At 51.9% G+C, this 15,492-nt stretch overlaps 1 protein-coding gene across 2 annotated transcripts in view; it reads right to left on the bottom strand.

The window, feature by feature from the left end:
- LOC147092214 (TBC1 domain family member 10B-like) overlaps positions 1 to 15,117 on the bottom strand; it is a 69,109-nt gene extending 53,992 nt beyond the window's left edge. Inside the window, exon 1 of one of the 2 annotated variants that reach the window (XM_085975880.1) lies at positions 14,954 to 15,117. The gene's annotated coding sequence lies outside the window, so the exon portion shown is untranslated. Of the gene's footprint in view, positions 1 to 14,865 lie in introns of both variants that reach the window. The other variant, XM_085975878.1, reaches the window with a different exon arrangement.
- Positions 15,118 to 15,492: the final 375 nt, after the last annotated feature.

The raw sequence follows: 15,492 nt of genomic DNA on the forward strand, positions 1-15,492 counted from the left end.
GTAACCTCCTCCAGCCCCTACAACCCTCCCTTTCTCTGTAACCTCCTCCAGCCCCTACAACCCTCCCTATCTCCCTAACCTCCCCCAGCCCCTACAACCCTCCCTATCTCTGTAACCTCCTCCAGCCCCTACAACCCTCCCTATCTCTTTAACCTCCTCCAACCACTACAACCCTCCCTATCTCCCTAACATCCTCCAGCCTCTACAACCCTCCCTATCTCTGTAACCTCCTCCAGCCCCGACAACCCTCCCTATCTCTGTAACCTCCTCCAGCCCCGACAACCCTCCCTATCTCTGTAACCTACTCCAGCCCCGACAACCCTCCCTATCTCTGTAACCTCCTCCAGCCCCTACAACCCTCCCTATCTCTGTAACCTCCTCCAGCCCCGACAACCCTCCCTATCTCTGTAACCTCCTCCAGCCCCTACAACCCTCACTTTCTCTGTAACCTCCTCCAGCCCCTACAACCCTCCCTATTTCTATAACCTCCTCCAGCCCCTACAACTCTCCCTATCTATGTAGCCTCCTCCAGCCCCTACAACCCTCCCCATCTCCCTAACCTCCTCCAGCCCCGACAACCCTCAGTATCTCTGTAACCTCCTCCAGCCCCAACAACACTCCCTATCACTGTAAACTCCTCCAGCCCCTAGAATGATGCCTATCTATATAACCTCCTGCAGTTCCTACAACCCTCCCTATCTCTGTAACCTCCTCCAGCTCCTACAACCCTCCCTATCACTGTAAACTCCTCCAGCCCCTAGAACCATGCCTATCTATATAACCTCCTGCAGTTCCTACAACCCTCCCTATCTCTGTAACGTCCTCCAGTCCCAACAACCCTCCCTATTTCTATAACCTCCTCCAGCCCCTCCAATTTTCCCTAACTCTGAAAACTCCTCCAGCCCCTACAACCCTCCCTATCTCTCTAACCTCCTCCAGCCCCTACAACCCTATCTATCTCTGTAACCTCCTCAAGTCCTACAACCCTCCCTATCTCTGTAACCTCCTCCAGCCCCTACAACCCTCCCTATCTCTGTAACCTCCTTTAGTCCTACAACCATCCCTATCTCTGTAACCTCCTCCAGCCCCTTCAACACTGCCTATCTCTGTAAACTCCTCCAGCCCTACAACCCTCCCTAACTGTGTAACCTCCTCCAGCCCCTACAACCCTCCCTATATCTGTAACCTCCTCCAGCCCTACAACCCTCCCTATCTTTGTAAACTCCTCCAGCCCCTACAACCCTCCCTATCTCTGCAACCTCCTCCAGCCCCTACAAACCTCCCTATCTCTGTAACCTCCTCCAGCCCCTACAACCTTCCCTATCTCTGTAACCTCCTCCAGCCCCTACAACACTCCCTATCTCTGTAACCTCCTCCAGCCCCTGGAACCCTCCCTATCTCTGTAACCTCCTCCAGCCCCTAAAACCCTCCCTATCTCTCTAACCTCCTCCAGCCCCCTACATCCGAGCCTATTTCTGTAACCTACTCCAGCACCTACAACCCTCCCTATCTCTGTAAACTCCTCCAGCCTTTACAACCCACCCACTGTCTGTAACCTCCTCCACACCCTACAATCCTCCTTATCTCTGTAACCTCCTCCATGCCTACAACCCTCCCTATCTCTCTAACCTCCTCCAGCCCCTACAACACTCCCCATCTCCCTAAGCTCCTCCAGCCCCTACAACCCTCCCTATCTCTGTAACCTCCTCCAGCCCCTACAACCCACCCTATCTCCCTAACCTCCTCCAGGCCCTACAACCCTCCGTATCTCTGCAACCTACTCCAGCCCCGACAACCCTCCCTATCTCTGTAACCTCCTCCAGCCCCGACAACCCTCCCTATCTCTGTAACCTCCTCCAGCCCCCACAACCCTCCCTATCTCTGTAACCTCCTCCAGCCCCTACAACCCTCCTATCTCTGTAACCTACTCCAGCCCTACAACCCTCCCTATCTCTGGAACATCCTCCAGCCCCTACAAACCTCCCTATCTCTCTAACCTCCTCCAGCCCCTACAACCCTCCCTATCTCTGTAACCTCCTCCAGCCCCTACAACCCTCCCTATCTCTGTAAACTCCTCCAGCCCCTATAACCCTCCTTATCTCTGTAACCTCCTCCAGCCCTACAAGCCTCCCTATCTCTGTAAACTCCACCAGCCCCTACAACCCTCCTATCTCTGTAACCTACTCCAGCCCTACAACCCTCCCTATCTCTGGAACATCCTCCAGCCCCTACAAACCTCCCTATCTCTCTAACCTCCTCCAGCCCCTACAACCCTCCCTATCTCTGTAACCTCCTCCAGCCCCTACAACCCTCCCTATCTCTGTAACCTCCTCCAGCCCCTATAACTCTCCTTATCTCTGTAACCTCCTCCAGCCCTACAAGCCTCCCTATCTCTGTAAACTCCTCCAGCCCGACAACCCTCCCTATCTCTGTAACCTCTTCCAGCCCTCCAACCCTCCCTATCTGTGAAACCTCTTCCAGTCCGTACAACCCTCCCTATCTCTGTAACCTCCTCCAGCCCACAACCCTCCCTATCTCTGTAACCTCTTCCAGCCCCTACAACCCTCCCCATCTTTGTAACTTCCTCGAGCACCTACACACCTCCCTATCTACATAACCTCCTCCAGCCCTATAACACACCCTATCTCTGTAAACTTATCCAGCCCCTACAACCCTCCCTATCTCTGTAACCTCCTCCAGCCCCTACAACCCTCCCTACCTCTCTAACCTCCTCCAGCCCTACAACCCTCCCTATCTCTGTAACCTCCTCCAGCCCTACAGCCCTCCCTATCTCTGTAACCTCCTCCAGCTCCTACAACCCTCCCTATCGCTGTAAACTCCTCCAGTCCCTACAACCCTCCCTATTTCAAGAACCTCCTCCAGCCCCTACAACCCTCCCTATCTCTGAATCCTCCTCCAGCCCCTACAACCCTCCCTAGCTCTCGAAACACCTCCAGCCCCTACAACCCTATCTATCTCTGTAACCTCCTCTAGCCCTACAACCCTCCCTATCTCTGTAACCTCCTCCAGCCCTTACAACCCTCCCTATCTCTGTAACCTCCTCTAGTCCTACAACCCTCCCTATCTCTGTAACCTCCTCCAGCCCCTACAACCATCCCTATCTCTGTAAACTCCTCCAGCCCTACAACCCTCCCTATCTCTGTAACCTCCTCCAGCCCCTACAACGCTCCCTTTCTCTGCAACCTCCTCCAGCCCCTACAACCCTCCCTATCTCTATAACCTCCTCCAGCCCCTACAACCCTCCCTATCTCTGTAACCTCCTCCAGCCCCTACAACACTCCCTATCTCTGTAACCTCCTCCAGCCCCTAAAACCCTCCCTATCTCTGTAACCTCCTCCAGCCCCCTACAACCCTCCCTATCTCTGTAACCTACTCCAGCACCTACAACCCTCCCTATCTCTGTAACCTCCTCCAGACTTTACAACCCACCCACTGTCCGTAACCTCCTCCAGCCCCCTACAATCCTCCCTATCTCTGTAACCTCCTCCAGCCCCGACAACCCTTCCTATCTCGGTAACCTCCTCCAGCCCCTACAACCCTCCTATTTACGTAACCTCCTCCAGCCCTACAACCTTCCCTATCTCTGGAGCTTCCTCCAGCCCTACAACCCTCCCTATCTCTTTAAACACCTCCAGCCCTACAACCCTGCCTATCTCTGTAATCTCCTCCAGCCCTACAACGCTCCCAATCTCTGTAATCTCCTCCAGCCCTACAACCCTCCCTATCTGTGTAACCTCCTCCAGTCCGTTCAATCCTCCCTATCTCTGTAACCTCCTCCAGCCCTACAATCCTCACTATCTTTGTAACCTCCTCCAGCCTCTACAACCCTCCCTATCTCTGTAACCTGCTCCAGCCCCTACAACTCTCCCTATCTCAGTAACCTCCTCCAGCCCCTACAACCATCCCTATCACAGTAACCTCCTCCAGCCCCTACAACGCTCCCTATCTCTGTAACCTCCTCCAGCACCTACAACCCTCACTATCTCTGTAACCACCTCCAGCCCCTACAACCGTCCCTATCTCTGTAACCTCTTCCAGCCCCTACAAACCACCCTATCTCTGTAAACTCCTCCAGCCGCTACAACCCTCCCTATCTCTGTAACCTCCTCCAGCCACTACAACCCTCCCTATCTCTGTAACCTCCTCCAGCCCTACAACTCTCCCTATCTCTGTAACCTCCTCCAGCCCCTAAAACCCTCCCTATCTCTGTACCCACCTCCAGCCCCTACAACCCTCCCTATCACTGTAAACTCCTCCAGCCCTACAACCCTCCCTATCTCTGTAACCTCCTCCAGCCCTACAACATTCCTATTTCTGTAACCTCCTCCAGCCCCGACAACCCTCCCTATCTCTGTAACCTACTCCAACCCCGACAACCCTCCCTATCTCTGTAACCTCCTCCAGCCACTACAACCCTCCCTATCTCTGTAACCTCCTCCTGCCCCGACAACCCTCCCTATCTCTGTAACCTCCTCCAGCCCCTACAACCCTCCCTTTCTCTGTAAACTCCTCCAGCCCCTACAACCCTCCCTATCTCTGTAACCTCCTCCAGCCCCTACAACTCTCCCTATCTATGTAACCTCCTCCAGCCCCGACAACCCTCCCCATCTCCCTAACCTCCTCCAGCCCCTACAACCCTCCCTATCACTGTAAACTCCTCCAGCCCCTAGAACCATGCCTATCAATATAACCTCCTCCAGTTCCTACAACCCTCCCTATTTCTATAACCTCCTCCAGCCCCTACAACCCTCCCTATCTCTGAAACCTCCTCCAGCCCCTACAACCCTCCCTATCTCTCTAACCTCCTCCAGCCCCTACAACCCTATCTATCTCTGTAACCTCCTCTAGCCCTACAACCCTCCCTATCTCGGTAACCTCCTCCAGCCCCTACAACCCTCCCTATCTCTGTAACCTCCTCTAGTCCTACAACCCTCCCTATCTCTGTAACCTCCTCCAGCCCCTACAACCCTCCCTATCTCCGTAAACTCCTCCAGCCCTACAACCCTCCCTATCTCTGTAACCTCCTCCAGCCCCTACAACCCTCCCTATCTCTGTAACCTCCTCCAGCCCTACAACCCTCCCTATCTCTGTAAACTCCTCCAGCCCCTACAACCATCCCTATCTCTGCAACCTCCTCCAGCCCCTGCAACCCTCCCTAACTCTGTAACCTCCTCCAGCCCCTACAAACCTCCCGATCTCTGTAACCTCCTCCAACCCCTACAACACTCCCTATCTCTGTAACCTCCTCCAGCACCTGGAACCCTCCCTCTCTATGTAACCTCCTCCAGCCCCTAAAACCATCCCTATCTCTGTAACCTCCTCCAGCCCCCTACAACCCTCCCTATCTCTGTAACCTACTCCAGCACCTACAACCCTCCCTATCTCTGTAACCTCCTCCAGCCTTTACAACCCACCCTATCTCTGTAACCTCCTCCTGCCCCTACAACCCTCCCTATCTCTGTAACCTCCTCCATGCCCTACAACCCTCCCTATTTCTTTAACCTCCTCCAACGCCTACAACCCTCCCTATCTCCCTAACCTCCTCCAGCCCCTACAACACTCCCCATTTCCCGAAACCTCCTCCAGCCCCTACAACGCTCCCTATCTCTGTAACCTCCTCCAGCCCCTACAACCGACCCTATCTCCCTAACCTCCTCCAGACCCTACAACCCCCCATATCTCTGTAACCTACTCCAGCCCCGACAACCCTCCCTATCTCTGTAACCTCCTCCAGGCCTGACAACCCTCCCTATCTCTGTAACCTACTCCAGCCCCGACAACCCTCCCTATCTCTGTAATCTCCTCCAGCCCCTACAACCCTCCCTATCTCTGTAACCTCCTCCAGCCTCTACAACCCTCCCTATCTCTGTAATATCCTCCAGCCCCTACAACCCTCCCCATCTCCCTAACCTCCTCCAGCCCCTAAAACCCTCCCCATCTCTGTAACCTCCTCCAGCCCCTACAACACTCCCTATCTCTGTAAATCCTCCAGCCCTCCACCCTCCCTATCTCTGTAACCTCCTCCAGCCCCTACAACCCTCCCTATCTCTGTAACCTCCTCCAGCCCCTACAATCCTCCCTATCTCTGTAACCTCCTTCAGACCCTACAACCCTCCCTATCTCTGTAACCTCCTCCAGCCCCTACAACCCTCCTATCTCTGTAACCTACTCCAGCCCTACAACCCTCCCTATCTCTGGAACATCCTCCAGCCCCTACAACCCTCCGTATCTCTCTAACCTCCTCCAGCCCCTACAACCCTCCCTATCTCTGTAACCTCCCCCAGCCCCTACAACCCTCCCTATCTCTGTAACCTCCTCCAGCCCCTATAACCCTCCTTATCTCTGTAACCTCCTCCAGCCCTACAAGCCTCCCTATCTCTGTAAACTCCACCAGCCCCTACAACCCTCCCTATCTCTGTAAACTCCTCCAGCCCTACAACCCTCCCTATCTCTGTAACCTCCTCCAGCCCTACAACCCTCCCTATCTGTGTAACATCTTCCAGCCCCTACAACCCTCCCTATCTCTGTAACCTCCTCCAGCCCACAACCCTCCCTATCTCTGTACCCTCCTGCAGCACCTACAACCCTCCGTATCTCTGTAACCTCCTCCAGCCCCTAAAAACCTCCCTATCTCTGTAACCTCCTCCAGCCCTACAACCCTCCCCATCTCTGTAACCTCCTCCAGCCCCTACAACCCTCCCTACCTCTCTAACCTCCTCCAGCCGTACAACACTCCCTATCTCTGTAAACTCCTCCAGCCACTACAACCCTCCCTATCTCTGTAACCTCCTCCAGCCCCTACAACACTCCTTATCTCTGTAACCTCCTCCAGCCCCTACAAACCGCCCTATCTCTGTAAACTCCTCCAGCCCCTACAAACCGCCCTATCTCTGTAAACTCCTCCAGCCGCTACAACCCTCCCTATCTCTGTAAACTCCTCCAGCCCCTACAAACCGCCCTATCTCTGTAAACTCCTCCAGCCGCTACAACCCTCCCTATCTCTGTAACCTCCTCCAGTCCCTACAACCCTCCCTATCTCTGTAACCTCCACTGGCCCCTACAACCCTCCCTATCACTGTAACCTCCTCCAGCTCCTACAACCCTACCTATCACTGTAAACTCCTCCAGCCCCTAGAACCATGCCTATCTATATAACCTCCTCCAGTTCCTACAAACCTCCCTATATCTGTAACCTCCTCCAGCCCCTAGAACCCTCCCTATCTCTCTAACCTCCTCCAGCCCCTACAACCCACCCATTCTCTGTAACCTTCTCCACACCCTACAACCCTCCCTATCTATGTAACCTCCTCCAGCCCCTACACCCCTCCCTATCTCTGTGAACTCCTCCAGACCCTACAACCCACCCTATCTCTGGAACCCCCTCCAGCCCCTACAAACCTCCCTATCTCTGTAACCTCCTCCAGCCCCTACAACCCTCTCTATCTCTGTAACCTCCTCCAGTCCTACAACCCTCCCTATTGCTGTAACCTCCTCCAGCCCCTACAACCCCCCAAATCTCTGTAACTTCCTCCAGCCCCTACAACCCTCCCAATCTCTGTAACCTCCTCCAGCCCTACAACCCTCCCTATCTCTGTAACCTCCTCCAGCCCCTACAACCCTCCCTATCTCTGTAACCTCCTCCAGCCCCTACAACCCTCCCTATCGATGTAACCTCCTCCAGCCCCTACAACAATCCCTATCTCTATAACCTCCTCCGGCCCCTACAACCCTCCCTATCTCTGCAACCTCCTCCAGCCCCTACAATCCTCCCTATCTCTGTAACCTCCTCCAGCCCCTACAACCCTCCCTACCTCTGTAACCTCCTCCAGCCCCTACAACCCTCCCTATCTCTGTAACCTCCTCCAGCCCTCCAACCCTCCCTATCTCTGTAACCTCCTCCAGCCCCTACAACCCTCCCAATCTCTCTAACCTACTCCAGCCCTACAACCCTCCCCATCTATGTAACCTCCTCCAGCCCTACAACCCTCCCTATCTCTGTAATCACTTCCAGCCCTACATCCCTCCCAGATCTCTGCGCTCCTCTAATTCTGGCCTCTTACGCATCCCTAATTTTAATCGCTCTACCATTGGCGTTCGTGCCTTCAGCTGCCTGGGCCCTAAGTTCTGGAATTCCCTCCCTAAACCTCTCCGCCTCTCTCTCCTCCTTTAAGAGTCACCTTAACACCTCCCTCTTTGACCAAGCTTTTGGTCATCTCTCCTAATATCTCATTATATGGCACGGTGTCAAATTTTGTTTGATAATCGATCCTGTGAAGCGTCTTGGGACGGTTTACTACATTAAAGGCGCTATATAAATGCAAGTTATTGATGTTATATCCGTGTTGCTAGGATATTTGAGTTAAGGTCAAGGAGGATCGGAGATCATGTAAGCATTGAGCTAGGTTACAAAAGCAACCAAGTTATTGCTAAGCCTTTATAAACCACTGGTTAGGCCTCAGCAGGAGTATTGTGTCCAATTCTGGGCCCCGCACTTTAGGAAGGATGTCAAGGCCTTGGAGAGGGTGCAGAGGAGAGTTTGACCAGAATGGTACCAGGGATGAGGGACTTCAGTTACGTGGAGAGACTGGAGAAGCTGGGATTGTTCTCCTTAGAGCAGAGAAGGTTAAGGGGAGATTGACCAGAATGGTACCAGGGATGAGGGACTTCAGTTACGTGGAGAGACTGGAGAAGCTGGGATTGTTCTCCTTAGAGCAGAGAAGGTTAAGGGGAGATTGACCAGAATGGTCCCAGGGATGAGGGACTTCAGTGATGTGGAGAGACTGGAGAAGCTGGGGTTGTTCTCCTTAGAGCAGAGAAGGTTAAGGGGAGATTGACCAGAATGGTACCAGGGATGAGGGGCTTCAGTTACGTGGAGAGACTGGAGAAGCTGGGATTTTTCTCCTTAGAGCAGAGAAGGTTAAGGGGAGATTGACCAGAATGGTACCAGGGATGAGGGACTTCAGTGATGTGGAGAGACTGGAGAAGCTGGGGTTGTTCTCCTTAGAGCAGAGAAGGTTAAGGGGAGATTGACCAGAATGGTACCAGGGATGAGGGGCTTCAGTTACGTGGAGAGACTGGAGAAGCTGGGATTTTTCTCCTTAGAGCAGAGAAGGTTATGAGGAAATTTAGTAGGGATGTTCAAAATCCTAAAGGGTTTTGATAGAGTAGATAAGGAGAAACTGTTTCCAGTGGCAGGAGGGTCGGTAACCAGAGGACACAGATTGAAGATAATCGGGCAAAGAACCAGGGGGGAGATGAGGAGAATGTTTTTACGCAGCGAGTTGTTGTGATCTGGAACGCGCTGCCTGAAAGGGCGGTGGGAGCAGATTCAATAGGAACTTTCAAAAGGGGAATTGGAGAAATACTTGGCAGAGCCGGCACAGGCTGCTGGGCTGAATGGCCTCGTTCTGTGCTGTGAATCCCCTCGTACAACTAACAATTGCGACCCCGGATCCTCCCTATGAAACTGCAACGAGCAGTCAACCAGAACACAAACTATTCCCTTTATCATCTTCTAAACCTCAGTCTACATCTACACTGCACAAGTCAGGAGTGTGATGGAATACTCTCCACTTGCCTGGATGAGAGCAGCTCCAACAACACTCAAGAAGCTCGACACCATCCAGGACAAAGCAGCCCGCTTGATTGGCACCCCATCCACCACCTTAAACATTCACTCCCTCCACCACCGGCGCACCGTGGCTGCAGTGTGGACTATCTACAAGATGCACTGCAGCAACTCGCCAAGGCTTCTTCGGCAGCACCTTCCAAACCCACGACCTCTTCCAACTAGAAGGACAAGGGCAGCAGGCGCACGGGAACACCGCCACCTCCAAGTTCCCCTCCAAGTCACACACCATCCTGACTTGGAAATATATCGGGCCGTTCCTCCATCGTCGCTGGGTCAAAATCCTGGAACTCCCTCCCTAACAGCATTGTGGGAGTAACATCACCACACGGACTGCAGCGGTTCAAGAAGGAGGCTTACCACCACCTTCTCAAGGGCAACTAGGGATGGGCAATAAATGCTGGCCTTGCCAGCGATGTCCTGATCCCATAAAAACAAATAAAAAATAAAAAATCTGCCCTCTCAGACATAGAAACATAGAAGATAAGAGCAGGAGTCGGCCATTCGACCCCTCGAGCCTGCTCCGCCATTCAATGCGATCATGGCTGATCATCCAAATTCAGTACCCTGTCCCTGCCTTCTCCCCATATCCCTTGATCCCTTTAGCCTTAAGAAATATATCTAACTCCTTCTTGAATATATTTAATGAATTGGCCTCAACTGCCTTGTGTGGTAGAGAATTCCACAGGTTCACCACTCTCTGGGTGAAGAAATTCCTCCTCATCTCTGTCCTAAATGGCCTACCCCTTATCCTTAGACTGTGACCCCTGGTTCTGGACTCCCCGGCCATCGGGAACATCCTTCCTGCATCTAGTCTGTCCAGTCCTGTCAGAATTTTATAAGTTTCAATAAGATCCCCTCTCATTCTTCTAAACTCCAGCGAGTACAAGCCCAATCTCTCCTCATACGTCATTCCTGCCATCCCAGGTATCAGCCTGGCGAATCTTCGCTGAACTCCTTCCATGGCAAAAACATCCTTCCTCAGATAAGGCGACCAATACTGCACACAATAGTCAAGATGTGGTCTCACCAAGGCCCTGCACAACTGCAGCAAGACATCCTTGTTCCTTGTTCCTGTACTCAAACCCTCTCAAAACCTCTCGCTACACCTGCATGCTTACAGATGTAAAAGATCCCACAGCCGCTTTTTCGAAGAGAAGGGGAGGGAGACCTCCAGGGGCCAACATATGTCCCTCAATCAACATCATAAAAACCAGACGAGCTGCTCATTGATCACATTGATACCAATCGACGGCCACAGGACATAGAAAGGCTAGCAGAATGGGCAGACAAGTGGCAGATGGAATTTAATACAGAGAAGTGTGAGGTGATGCATTTTGGCAGAAGGAACAGGGAGAGGCAATATACATAAGAAATAGGAGCAGAAGTCGGCCATTCGACCCTTCGAGCCTGCTCCGCCATTCAATGAGATCATGGCTGATCTTCTGCCTCATCTCCATTCACCGACCCTATTGCCATATCCCTTGATGCCTTTCCTAGTCAGAAATCTATCGACTTCTGTTTTGAATATACCCAATGACTGAACCTCCAGAGCCCCCTGGGGTAGAGAATCCCAAAGATTCACCACCCTCTGTGTGAAGAAATTTCTTCTCATCTCAGTCCTGAATGGCCTACCCTTTATCTTGAGGCTGTGGCCCCTGGTTCTGGACTCCCCAGCCAAGGGAAACATTCTCCCAGCATCCACCTTATCAAGCCCTGTAATAATTTTGCATGCTTCAATGAGATCCCCTCTCATTCTTCTGAATTCAAGAGAATACAGGCCTAGTTTACTCAATCTCTTCTCATACGACAGTCCCGCCATCCCAGGAATCAATCTCCTGAACCTTCGTTGCACTCCCTCTATGGCAAGTATATCCTTCCTTAGGTAAGGAGACCAAAATTGTACACAGTACTCCAGGTGTGGTCTCACGAAGGCCCTATATACACTTAACGGCACAGTTTTAAAGAGTGTGCAGGGACAGAGGGACCTGGGAGTTAATGTGCATAGGTCCCTGAAGGTGGCGGGACATATTGCGAGAGTGGTTAGCAAAGCATATGGGATCTTGGGCTTCATAAATAGAGGTATTGAGTACAAAAGTAGAGAAGTTATGCTGAACCTTTATAAAGCGCTGGTTAGGCCACAACTGGAGTATTGCGTCCAGTTCTGGTCACCACACTTTAGGAAGGATGTGAAGGCCCTTGAGAGGGTGCAGAGGAGATTTACCAGAATGGTTCCGGGGATGGGGGATCTTCGCTACAAGGACAGGTTGGAGAAGCTGGATTTGTTTTCATTAGAGCAAAGGAGGTTGAGGGGTGATTTGATCGAGGTGTACAAGATTATGACGGGTTTGGATAGGCTAGACGGGGAAAGGCTGTTCCCACTAGTTGATGGTACAAGGACTAGGGGACACAGATTGAAGGTTTTGGGCAAGAGATACAGGGGGGACGTGAGGAAAAACTTTTTTATGCAGCGAGTGGTGAGGACCTGGAACTCGCTGCCGACGGAAGTGGTGGAAGCGGAGACACTCGATGTTTGGCAGACCAATTAAATACATATTTTGGTTCTGTCTTCACAAAGGAGGACACAAATAATCTCCCAGAGATGTCGGGGAACATAGGGTCTGATGAAAGGGAGGAACTGAAAGAAATCAGTATTTGTAGGGAAATGGTGTTAGGGAAATTGATGGATTGAAGACCGATAAATCCCCAGGGCCTGAAAATCTACATCCTAGGGTACTTAAGGAAGTGGCCCTAGAAATAGTAGATGCATTGCTGGTCATCTTCCAAAATTCTATAGACTCTGGAACAGTTCCCATGGATTGGAGGGTAGCTAATGTTACCCCACTATTCAAAAAAGGTGGTAGAGAGAAAACGGGGAATTATAGACCGGTAAGCCTGACATCGGTAGTGGGGAAAATGCTAGAGTCCATTATAAAAGATGTAATAGCAGAGCACTTGGAAAACAGTGACAGGATCGGACAAAGTCAACATGGATTTACAAAAGGTAAATCGTGCTTGACTAATCTACTGCAATTTTTTGAGGGTGTAACTAGTAAAATAGATAAGGGAGAACCAGTGGATGTGGTGTATTTGGACTTTCAGAAGGATTTCGATAAGTTCCGACATAAGAGATTAGCGTGTAAAGTTAAAGCACATGGGATTGGGGGCAAGGTATTGACTTGGATAGAGAACTGGTTGGCAGATAGAAAGCAAAGAGTTGGAATAAACAGGTCTTTTTCCGAGTGGCAGGCAGTGACTAGTGGGGTACCGCAGGGATCGGTCCTTGGACCCCAGCTATTCACAATATATATTAATGATCTAGACAAGGGAACTAGATGTAATATCTCCAAATTTGCAGACGACACAAAGCTGGGTGGGCGTGTGTGCTGTGAGGAGGATGCCGAGAAACTCCAGGATGATTTGGACAGGTTGGGTGATTGGGCAGAAGCATGGCAGATGCAATATAACGTGGATAAATGTGAGGTTATCCACTTTGGTGGCAAAAACAGGAAGGCAGATTATTATCTGAATGGCAATAGATTGGGAGAAGGGGAAGTGCAACGAGACCTGGGTGTCCTTGTGCACCAGTCGCTGAAGGTAAGCATGCAGGTGCAGCAGGCGGTTAAGAAGGCAAATGGTATGTTGGCCTTCGTAGCGAGAGGGTTCGAGTAAAGGAACAAGGATGTCTTGCTGCAGTTGTACAGGGCCTTGGTGAGACCACACCTTGAGTATTGTGTGCAGTTTTGGTCGCCTTATCTGAGGAAGGATATTCTTGCCATGGAAGGAGTTCAGCGAAGATTCACCAGGCTGATACCTGGGATGGCAGGAATGATGTATGAGGAGAGATTGTGTCGATTGGGCTTATACTCGCTGGGGTTTAGAAGAATGAGAGGGAATCTCATTGAAATTTATAAAATTCTGGCAGGACTGGACAGACTAGATGCAGGGAGGATGTTCCCGATGGTCGGGGAGTCCAGAACCAGGGGTCACAGTCTAAGGATAAGGGGTAAGCCATTTAGGACAGAGATGAGGAGGAATTTCTTCACCCAGAGAGTGGTGAACCTGTGGAATTCTCTACCACAGAAGGCAGTAGAGGCCAATTCATTAAATATATTCAAGAAGGAGTTGGATATATTTCTTAAGGCTAAAGGGATCAAGGGATATGGGGAGAAGGCAGGGACAGGGTACTGAGTTTGGATGATCAGCCATGATCTCATTGAATGGCGGAGCAGGCTCGAGGGGCCGAATGGCCTACTCCTGCTCCTATCTTCTATGTTTCTATGTTTCTATATTTTCAGGGGGAGACTGGATAGGCACTTGGGGGGAAATAAACTTGCAGGGCTACGGGGATAGAGCGGGGGGGATGGGACTGACTGGATCGCTCTGCAGAGAGCCGGCACGGACTCGATGGGCCGAATGGCCTCCTGCTGGGCCGCTATGACTCTACGACATTGCCGTTTGTGGGAGCTTGCTGTGCGCAAATTGGCTGGCGCGTTTCCTACATTACAACCGTGACCACACGTCAAAATCGATTAGGCGCTCTACAGCCCGCTGGATTCAACATCGAGTTCAACCATTTCAGATCATAACCTCGACCCCTATCACATATATATATATATATTTTTTCCCCACTTTTGTTTGGTCTTTTTTGCTTCCCTCCCACAGGGCAGCTGTCCCTCACTCTCCCAGCGCAATTCACACCCCATCTCGAGCCATCCTTTGTTCCTTTACCTGTCCCATTACCATCTCCTCCCGCCTTCAATATCTCTTAATGTCTCTCAATGTCTCTTTCTCTCTCCTGCTTTCTATCCTATCACTGACCTTTCCTTTTGCTCTTTCATCCCCTCCCCCTTTTCCCAGCCCCCTAAACTTGCTTTCCGTTTCCTGCATTTTTTTCCAGTTCTGACGAAGGGTTTCGACCTGAAACGTTGACTCGGTTTCTCTCTCCACCGATGCTGCCCGGGCCTGCTGAGTATTGCCAGCCTTTTCTGTTGTAATTTCAATGATCTCATTGGCTGTCAAGCACTTTGGGACGTCCTGAGGTGGGGAAAGGCGCCGGAGAAAATCCACGTTCTTTCTATCGATCAGATCGCAAACCCCCCCCACACGCCCCCCCACCCCGCCCCACCCAACTGTGACTGCGCTCCTCTAAAGCGTAGAGACGGATCTCTCACCGCCTCGCTTGAATGTTCGAGGCAGGCTAAAGATAGACGCACCTGCCATCTTGCTCGCTTCCTGTCACTGCGGACGATTGCGAAGATGTCTGGTCACGTCACGCTCACTCTAACCCAGGGTGGCGCTTACCTGAGACCGAGGGCGCAGCTGGCTTACGATCCAGGAGAGCTATCCCAAGCGGTTTCCTCGCCCCCTCCTCGGCTTTTGGTTTCAGGTACGGGAGGGAGGGACGGGACGGGCAGCTGAGCGAGTGAGGGGCACGGGTGGTTGGGGGTGGATGGGGGGAGGAGGAAGCAGCTCGCCGCAGGAGAAGCTGGTCTTGGCGGAGAGATGAGCAGTTTAAGGGGCGGCGCGGAGGATGCGGAGTCTGAGAGCAGGGCGTGGGAGAGAAACCAACAGCATTTGATTCGACGGTTGGCCACGAGCGTCTGAGGGGGGAAAACCTGGGAGGGAGGGCGGCGCGGAACAATTGTTCCCCTCTGTCAGTGCCCCTGACAAGCGAGAGAGGGAAAGAGATAGCGAGAGACGGAGACAGAGACTAAGAAAAAGAGAGAGAGAGAGAGAGACAGAGAGACAGACAGAGAGAGAGAGAGACAGAGAGAGAGAGAGAGAGACAGAGAGAGACAGTGAGAGAGACAGTGAGAGAGACAGAGAGAGAGAGACAGAGA

Source organism: Somniosus microcephalus, unplaced genomic scaffold (genome assembly GCF_052327205.1).
Source record: "Somniosus microcephalus isolate GS21.2 unplaced genomic scaffold, FLI_Smic_1.0 unresolved_chr2, whole genome shotgun sequence".
Lineage (NCBI taxonomy): Eukaryota > Metazoa > Chordata > Chondrichthyes > Squaliformes > Somniosidae > Somniosus > Somniosus microcephalus.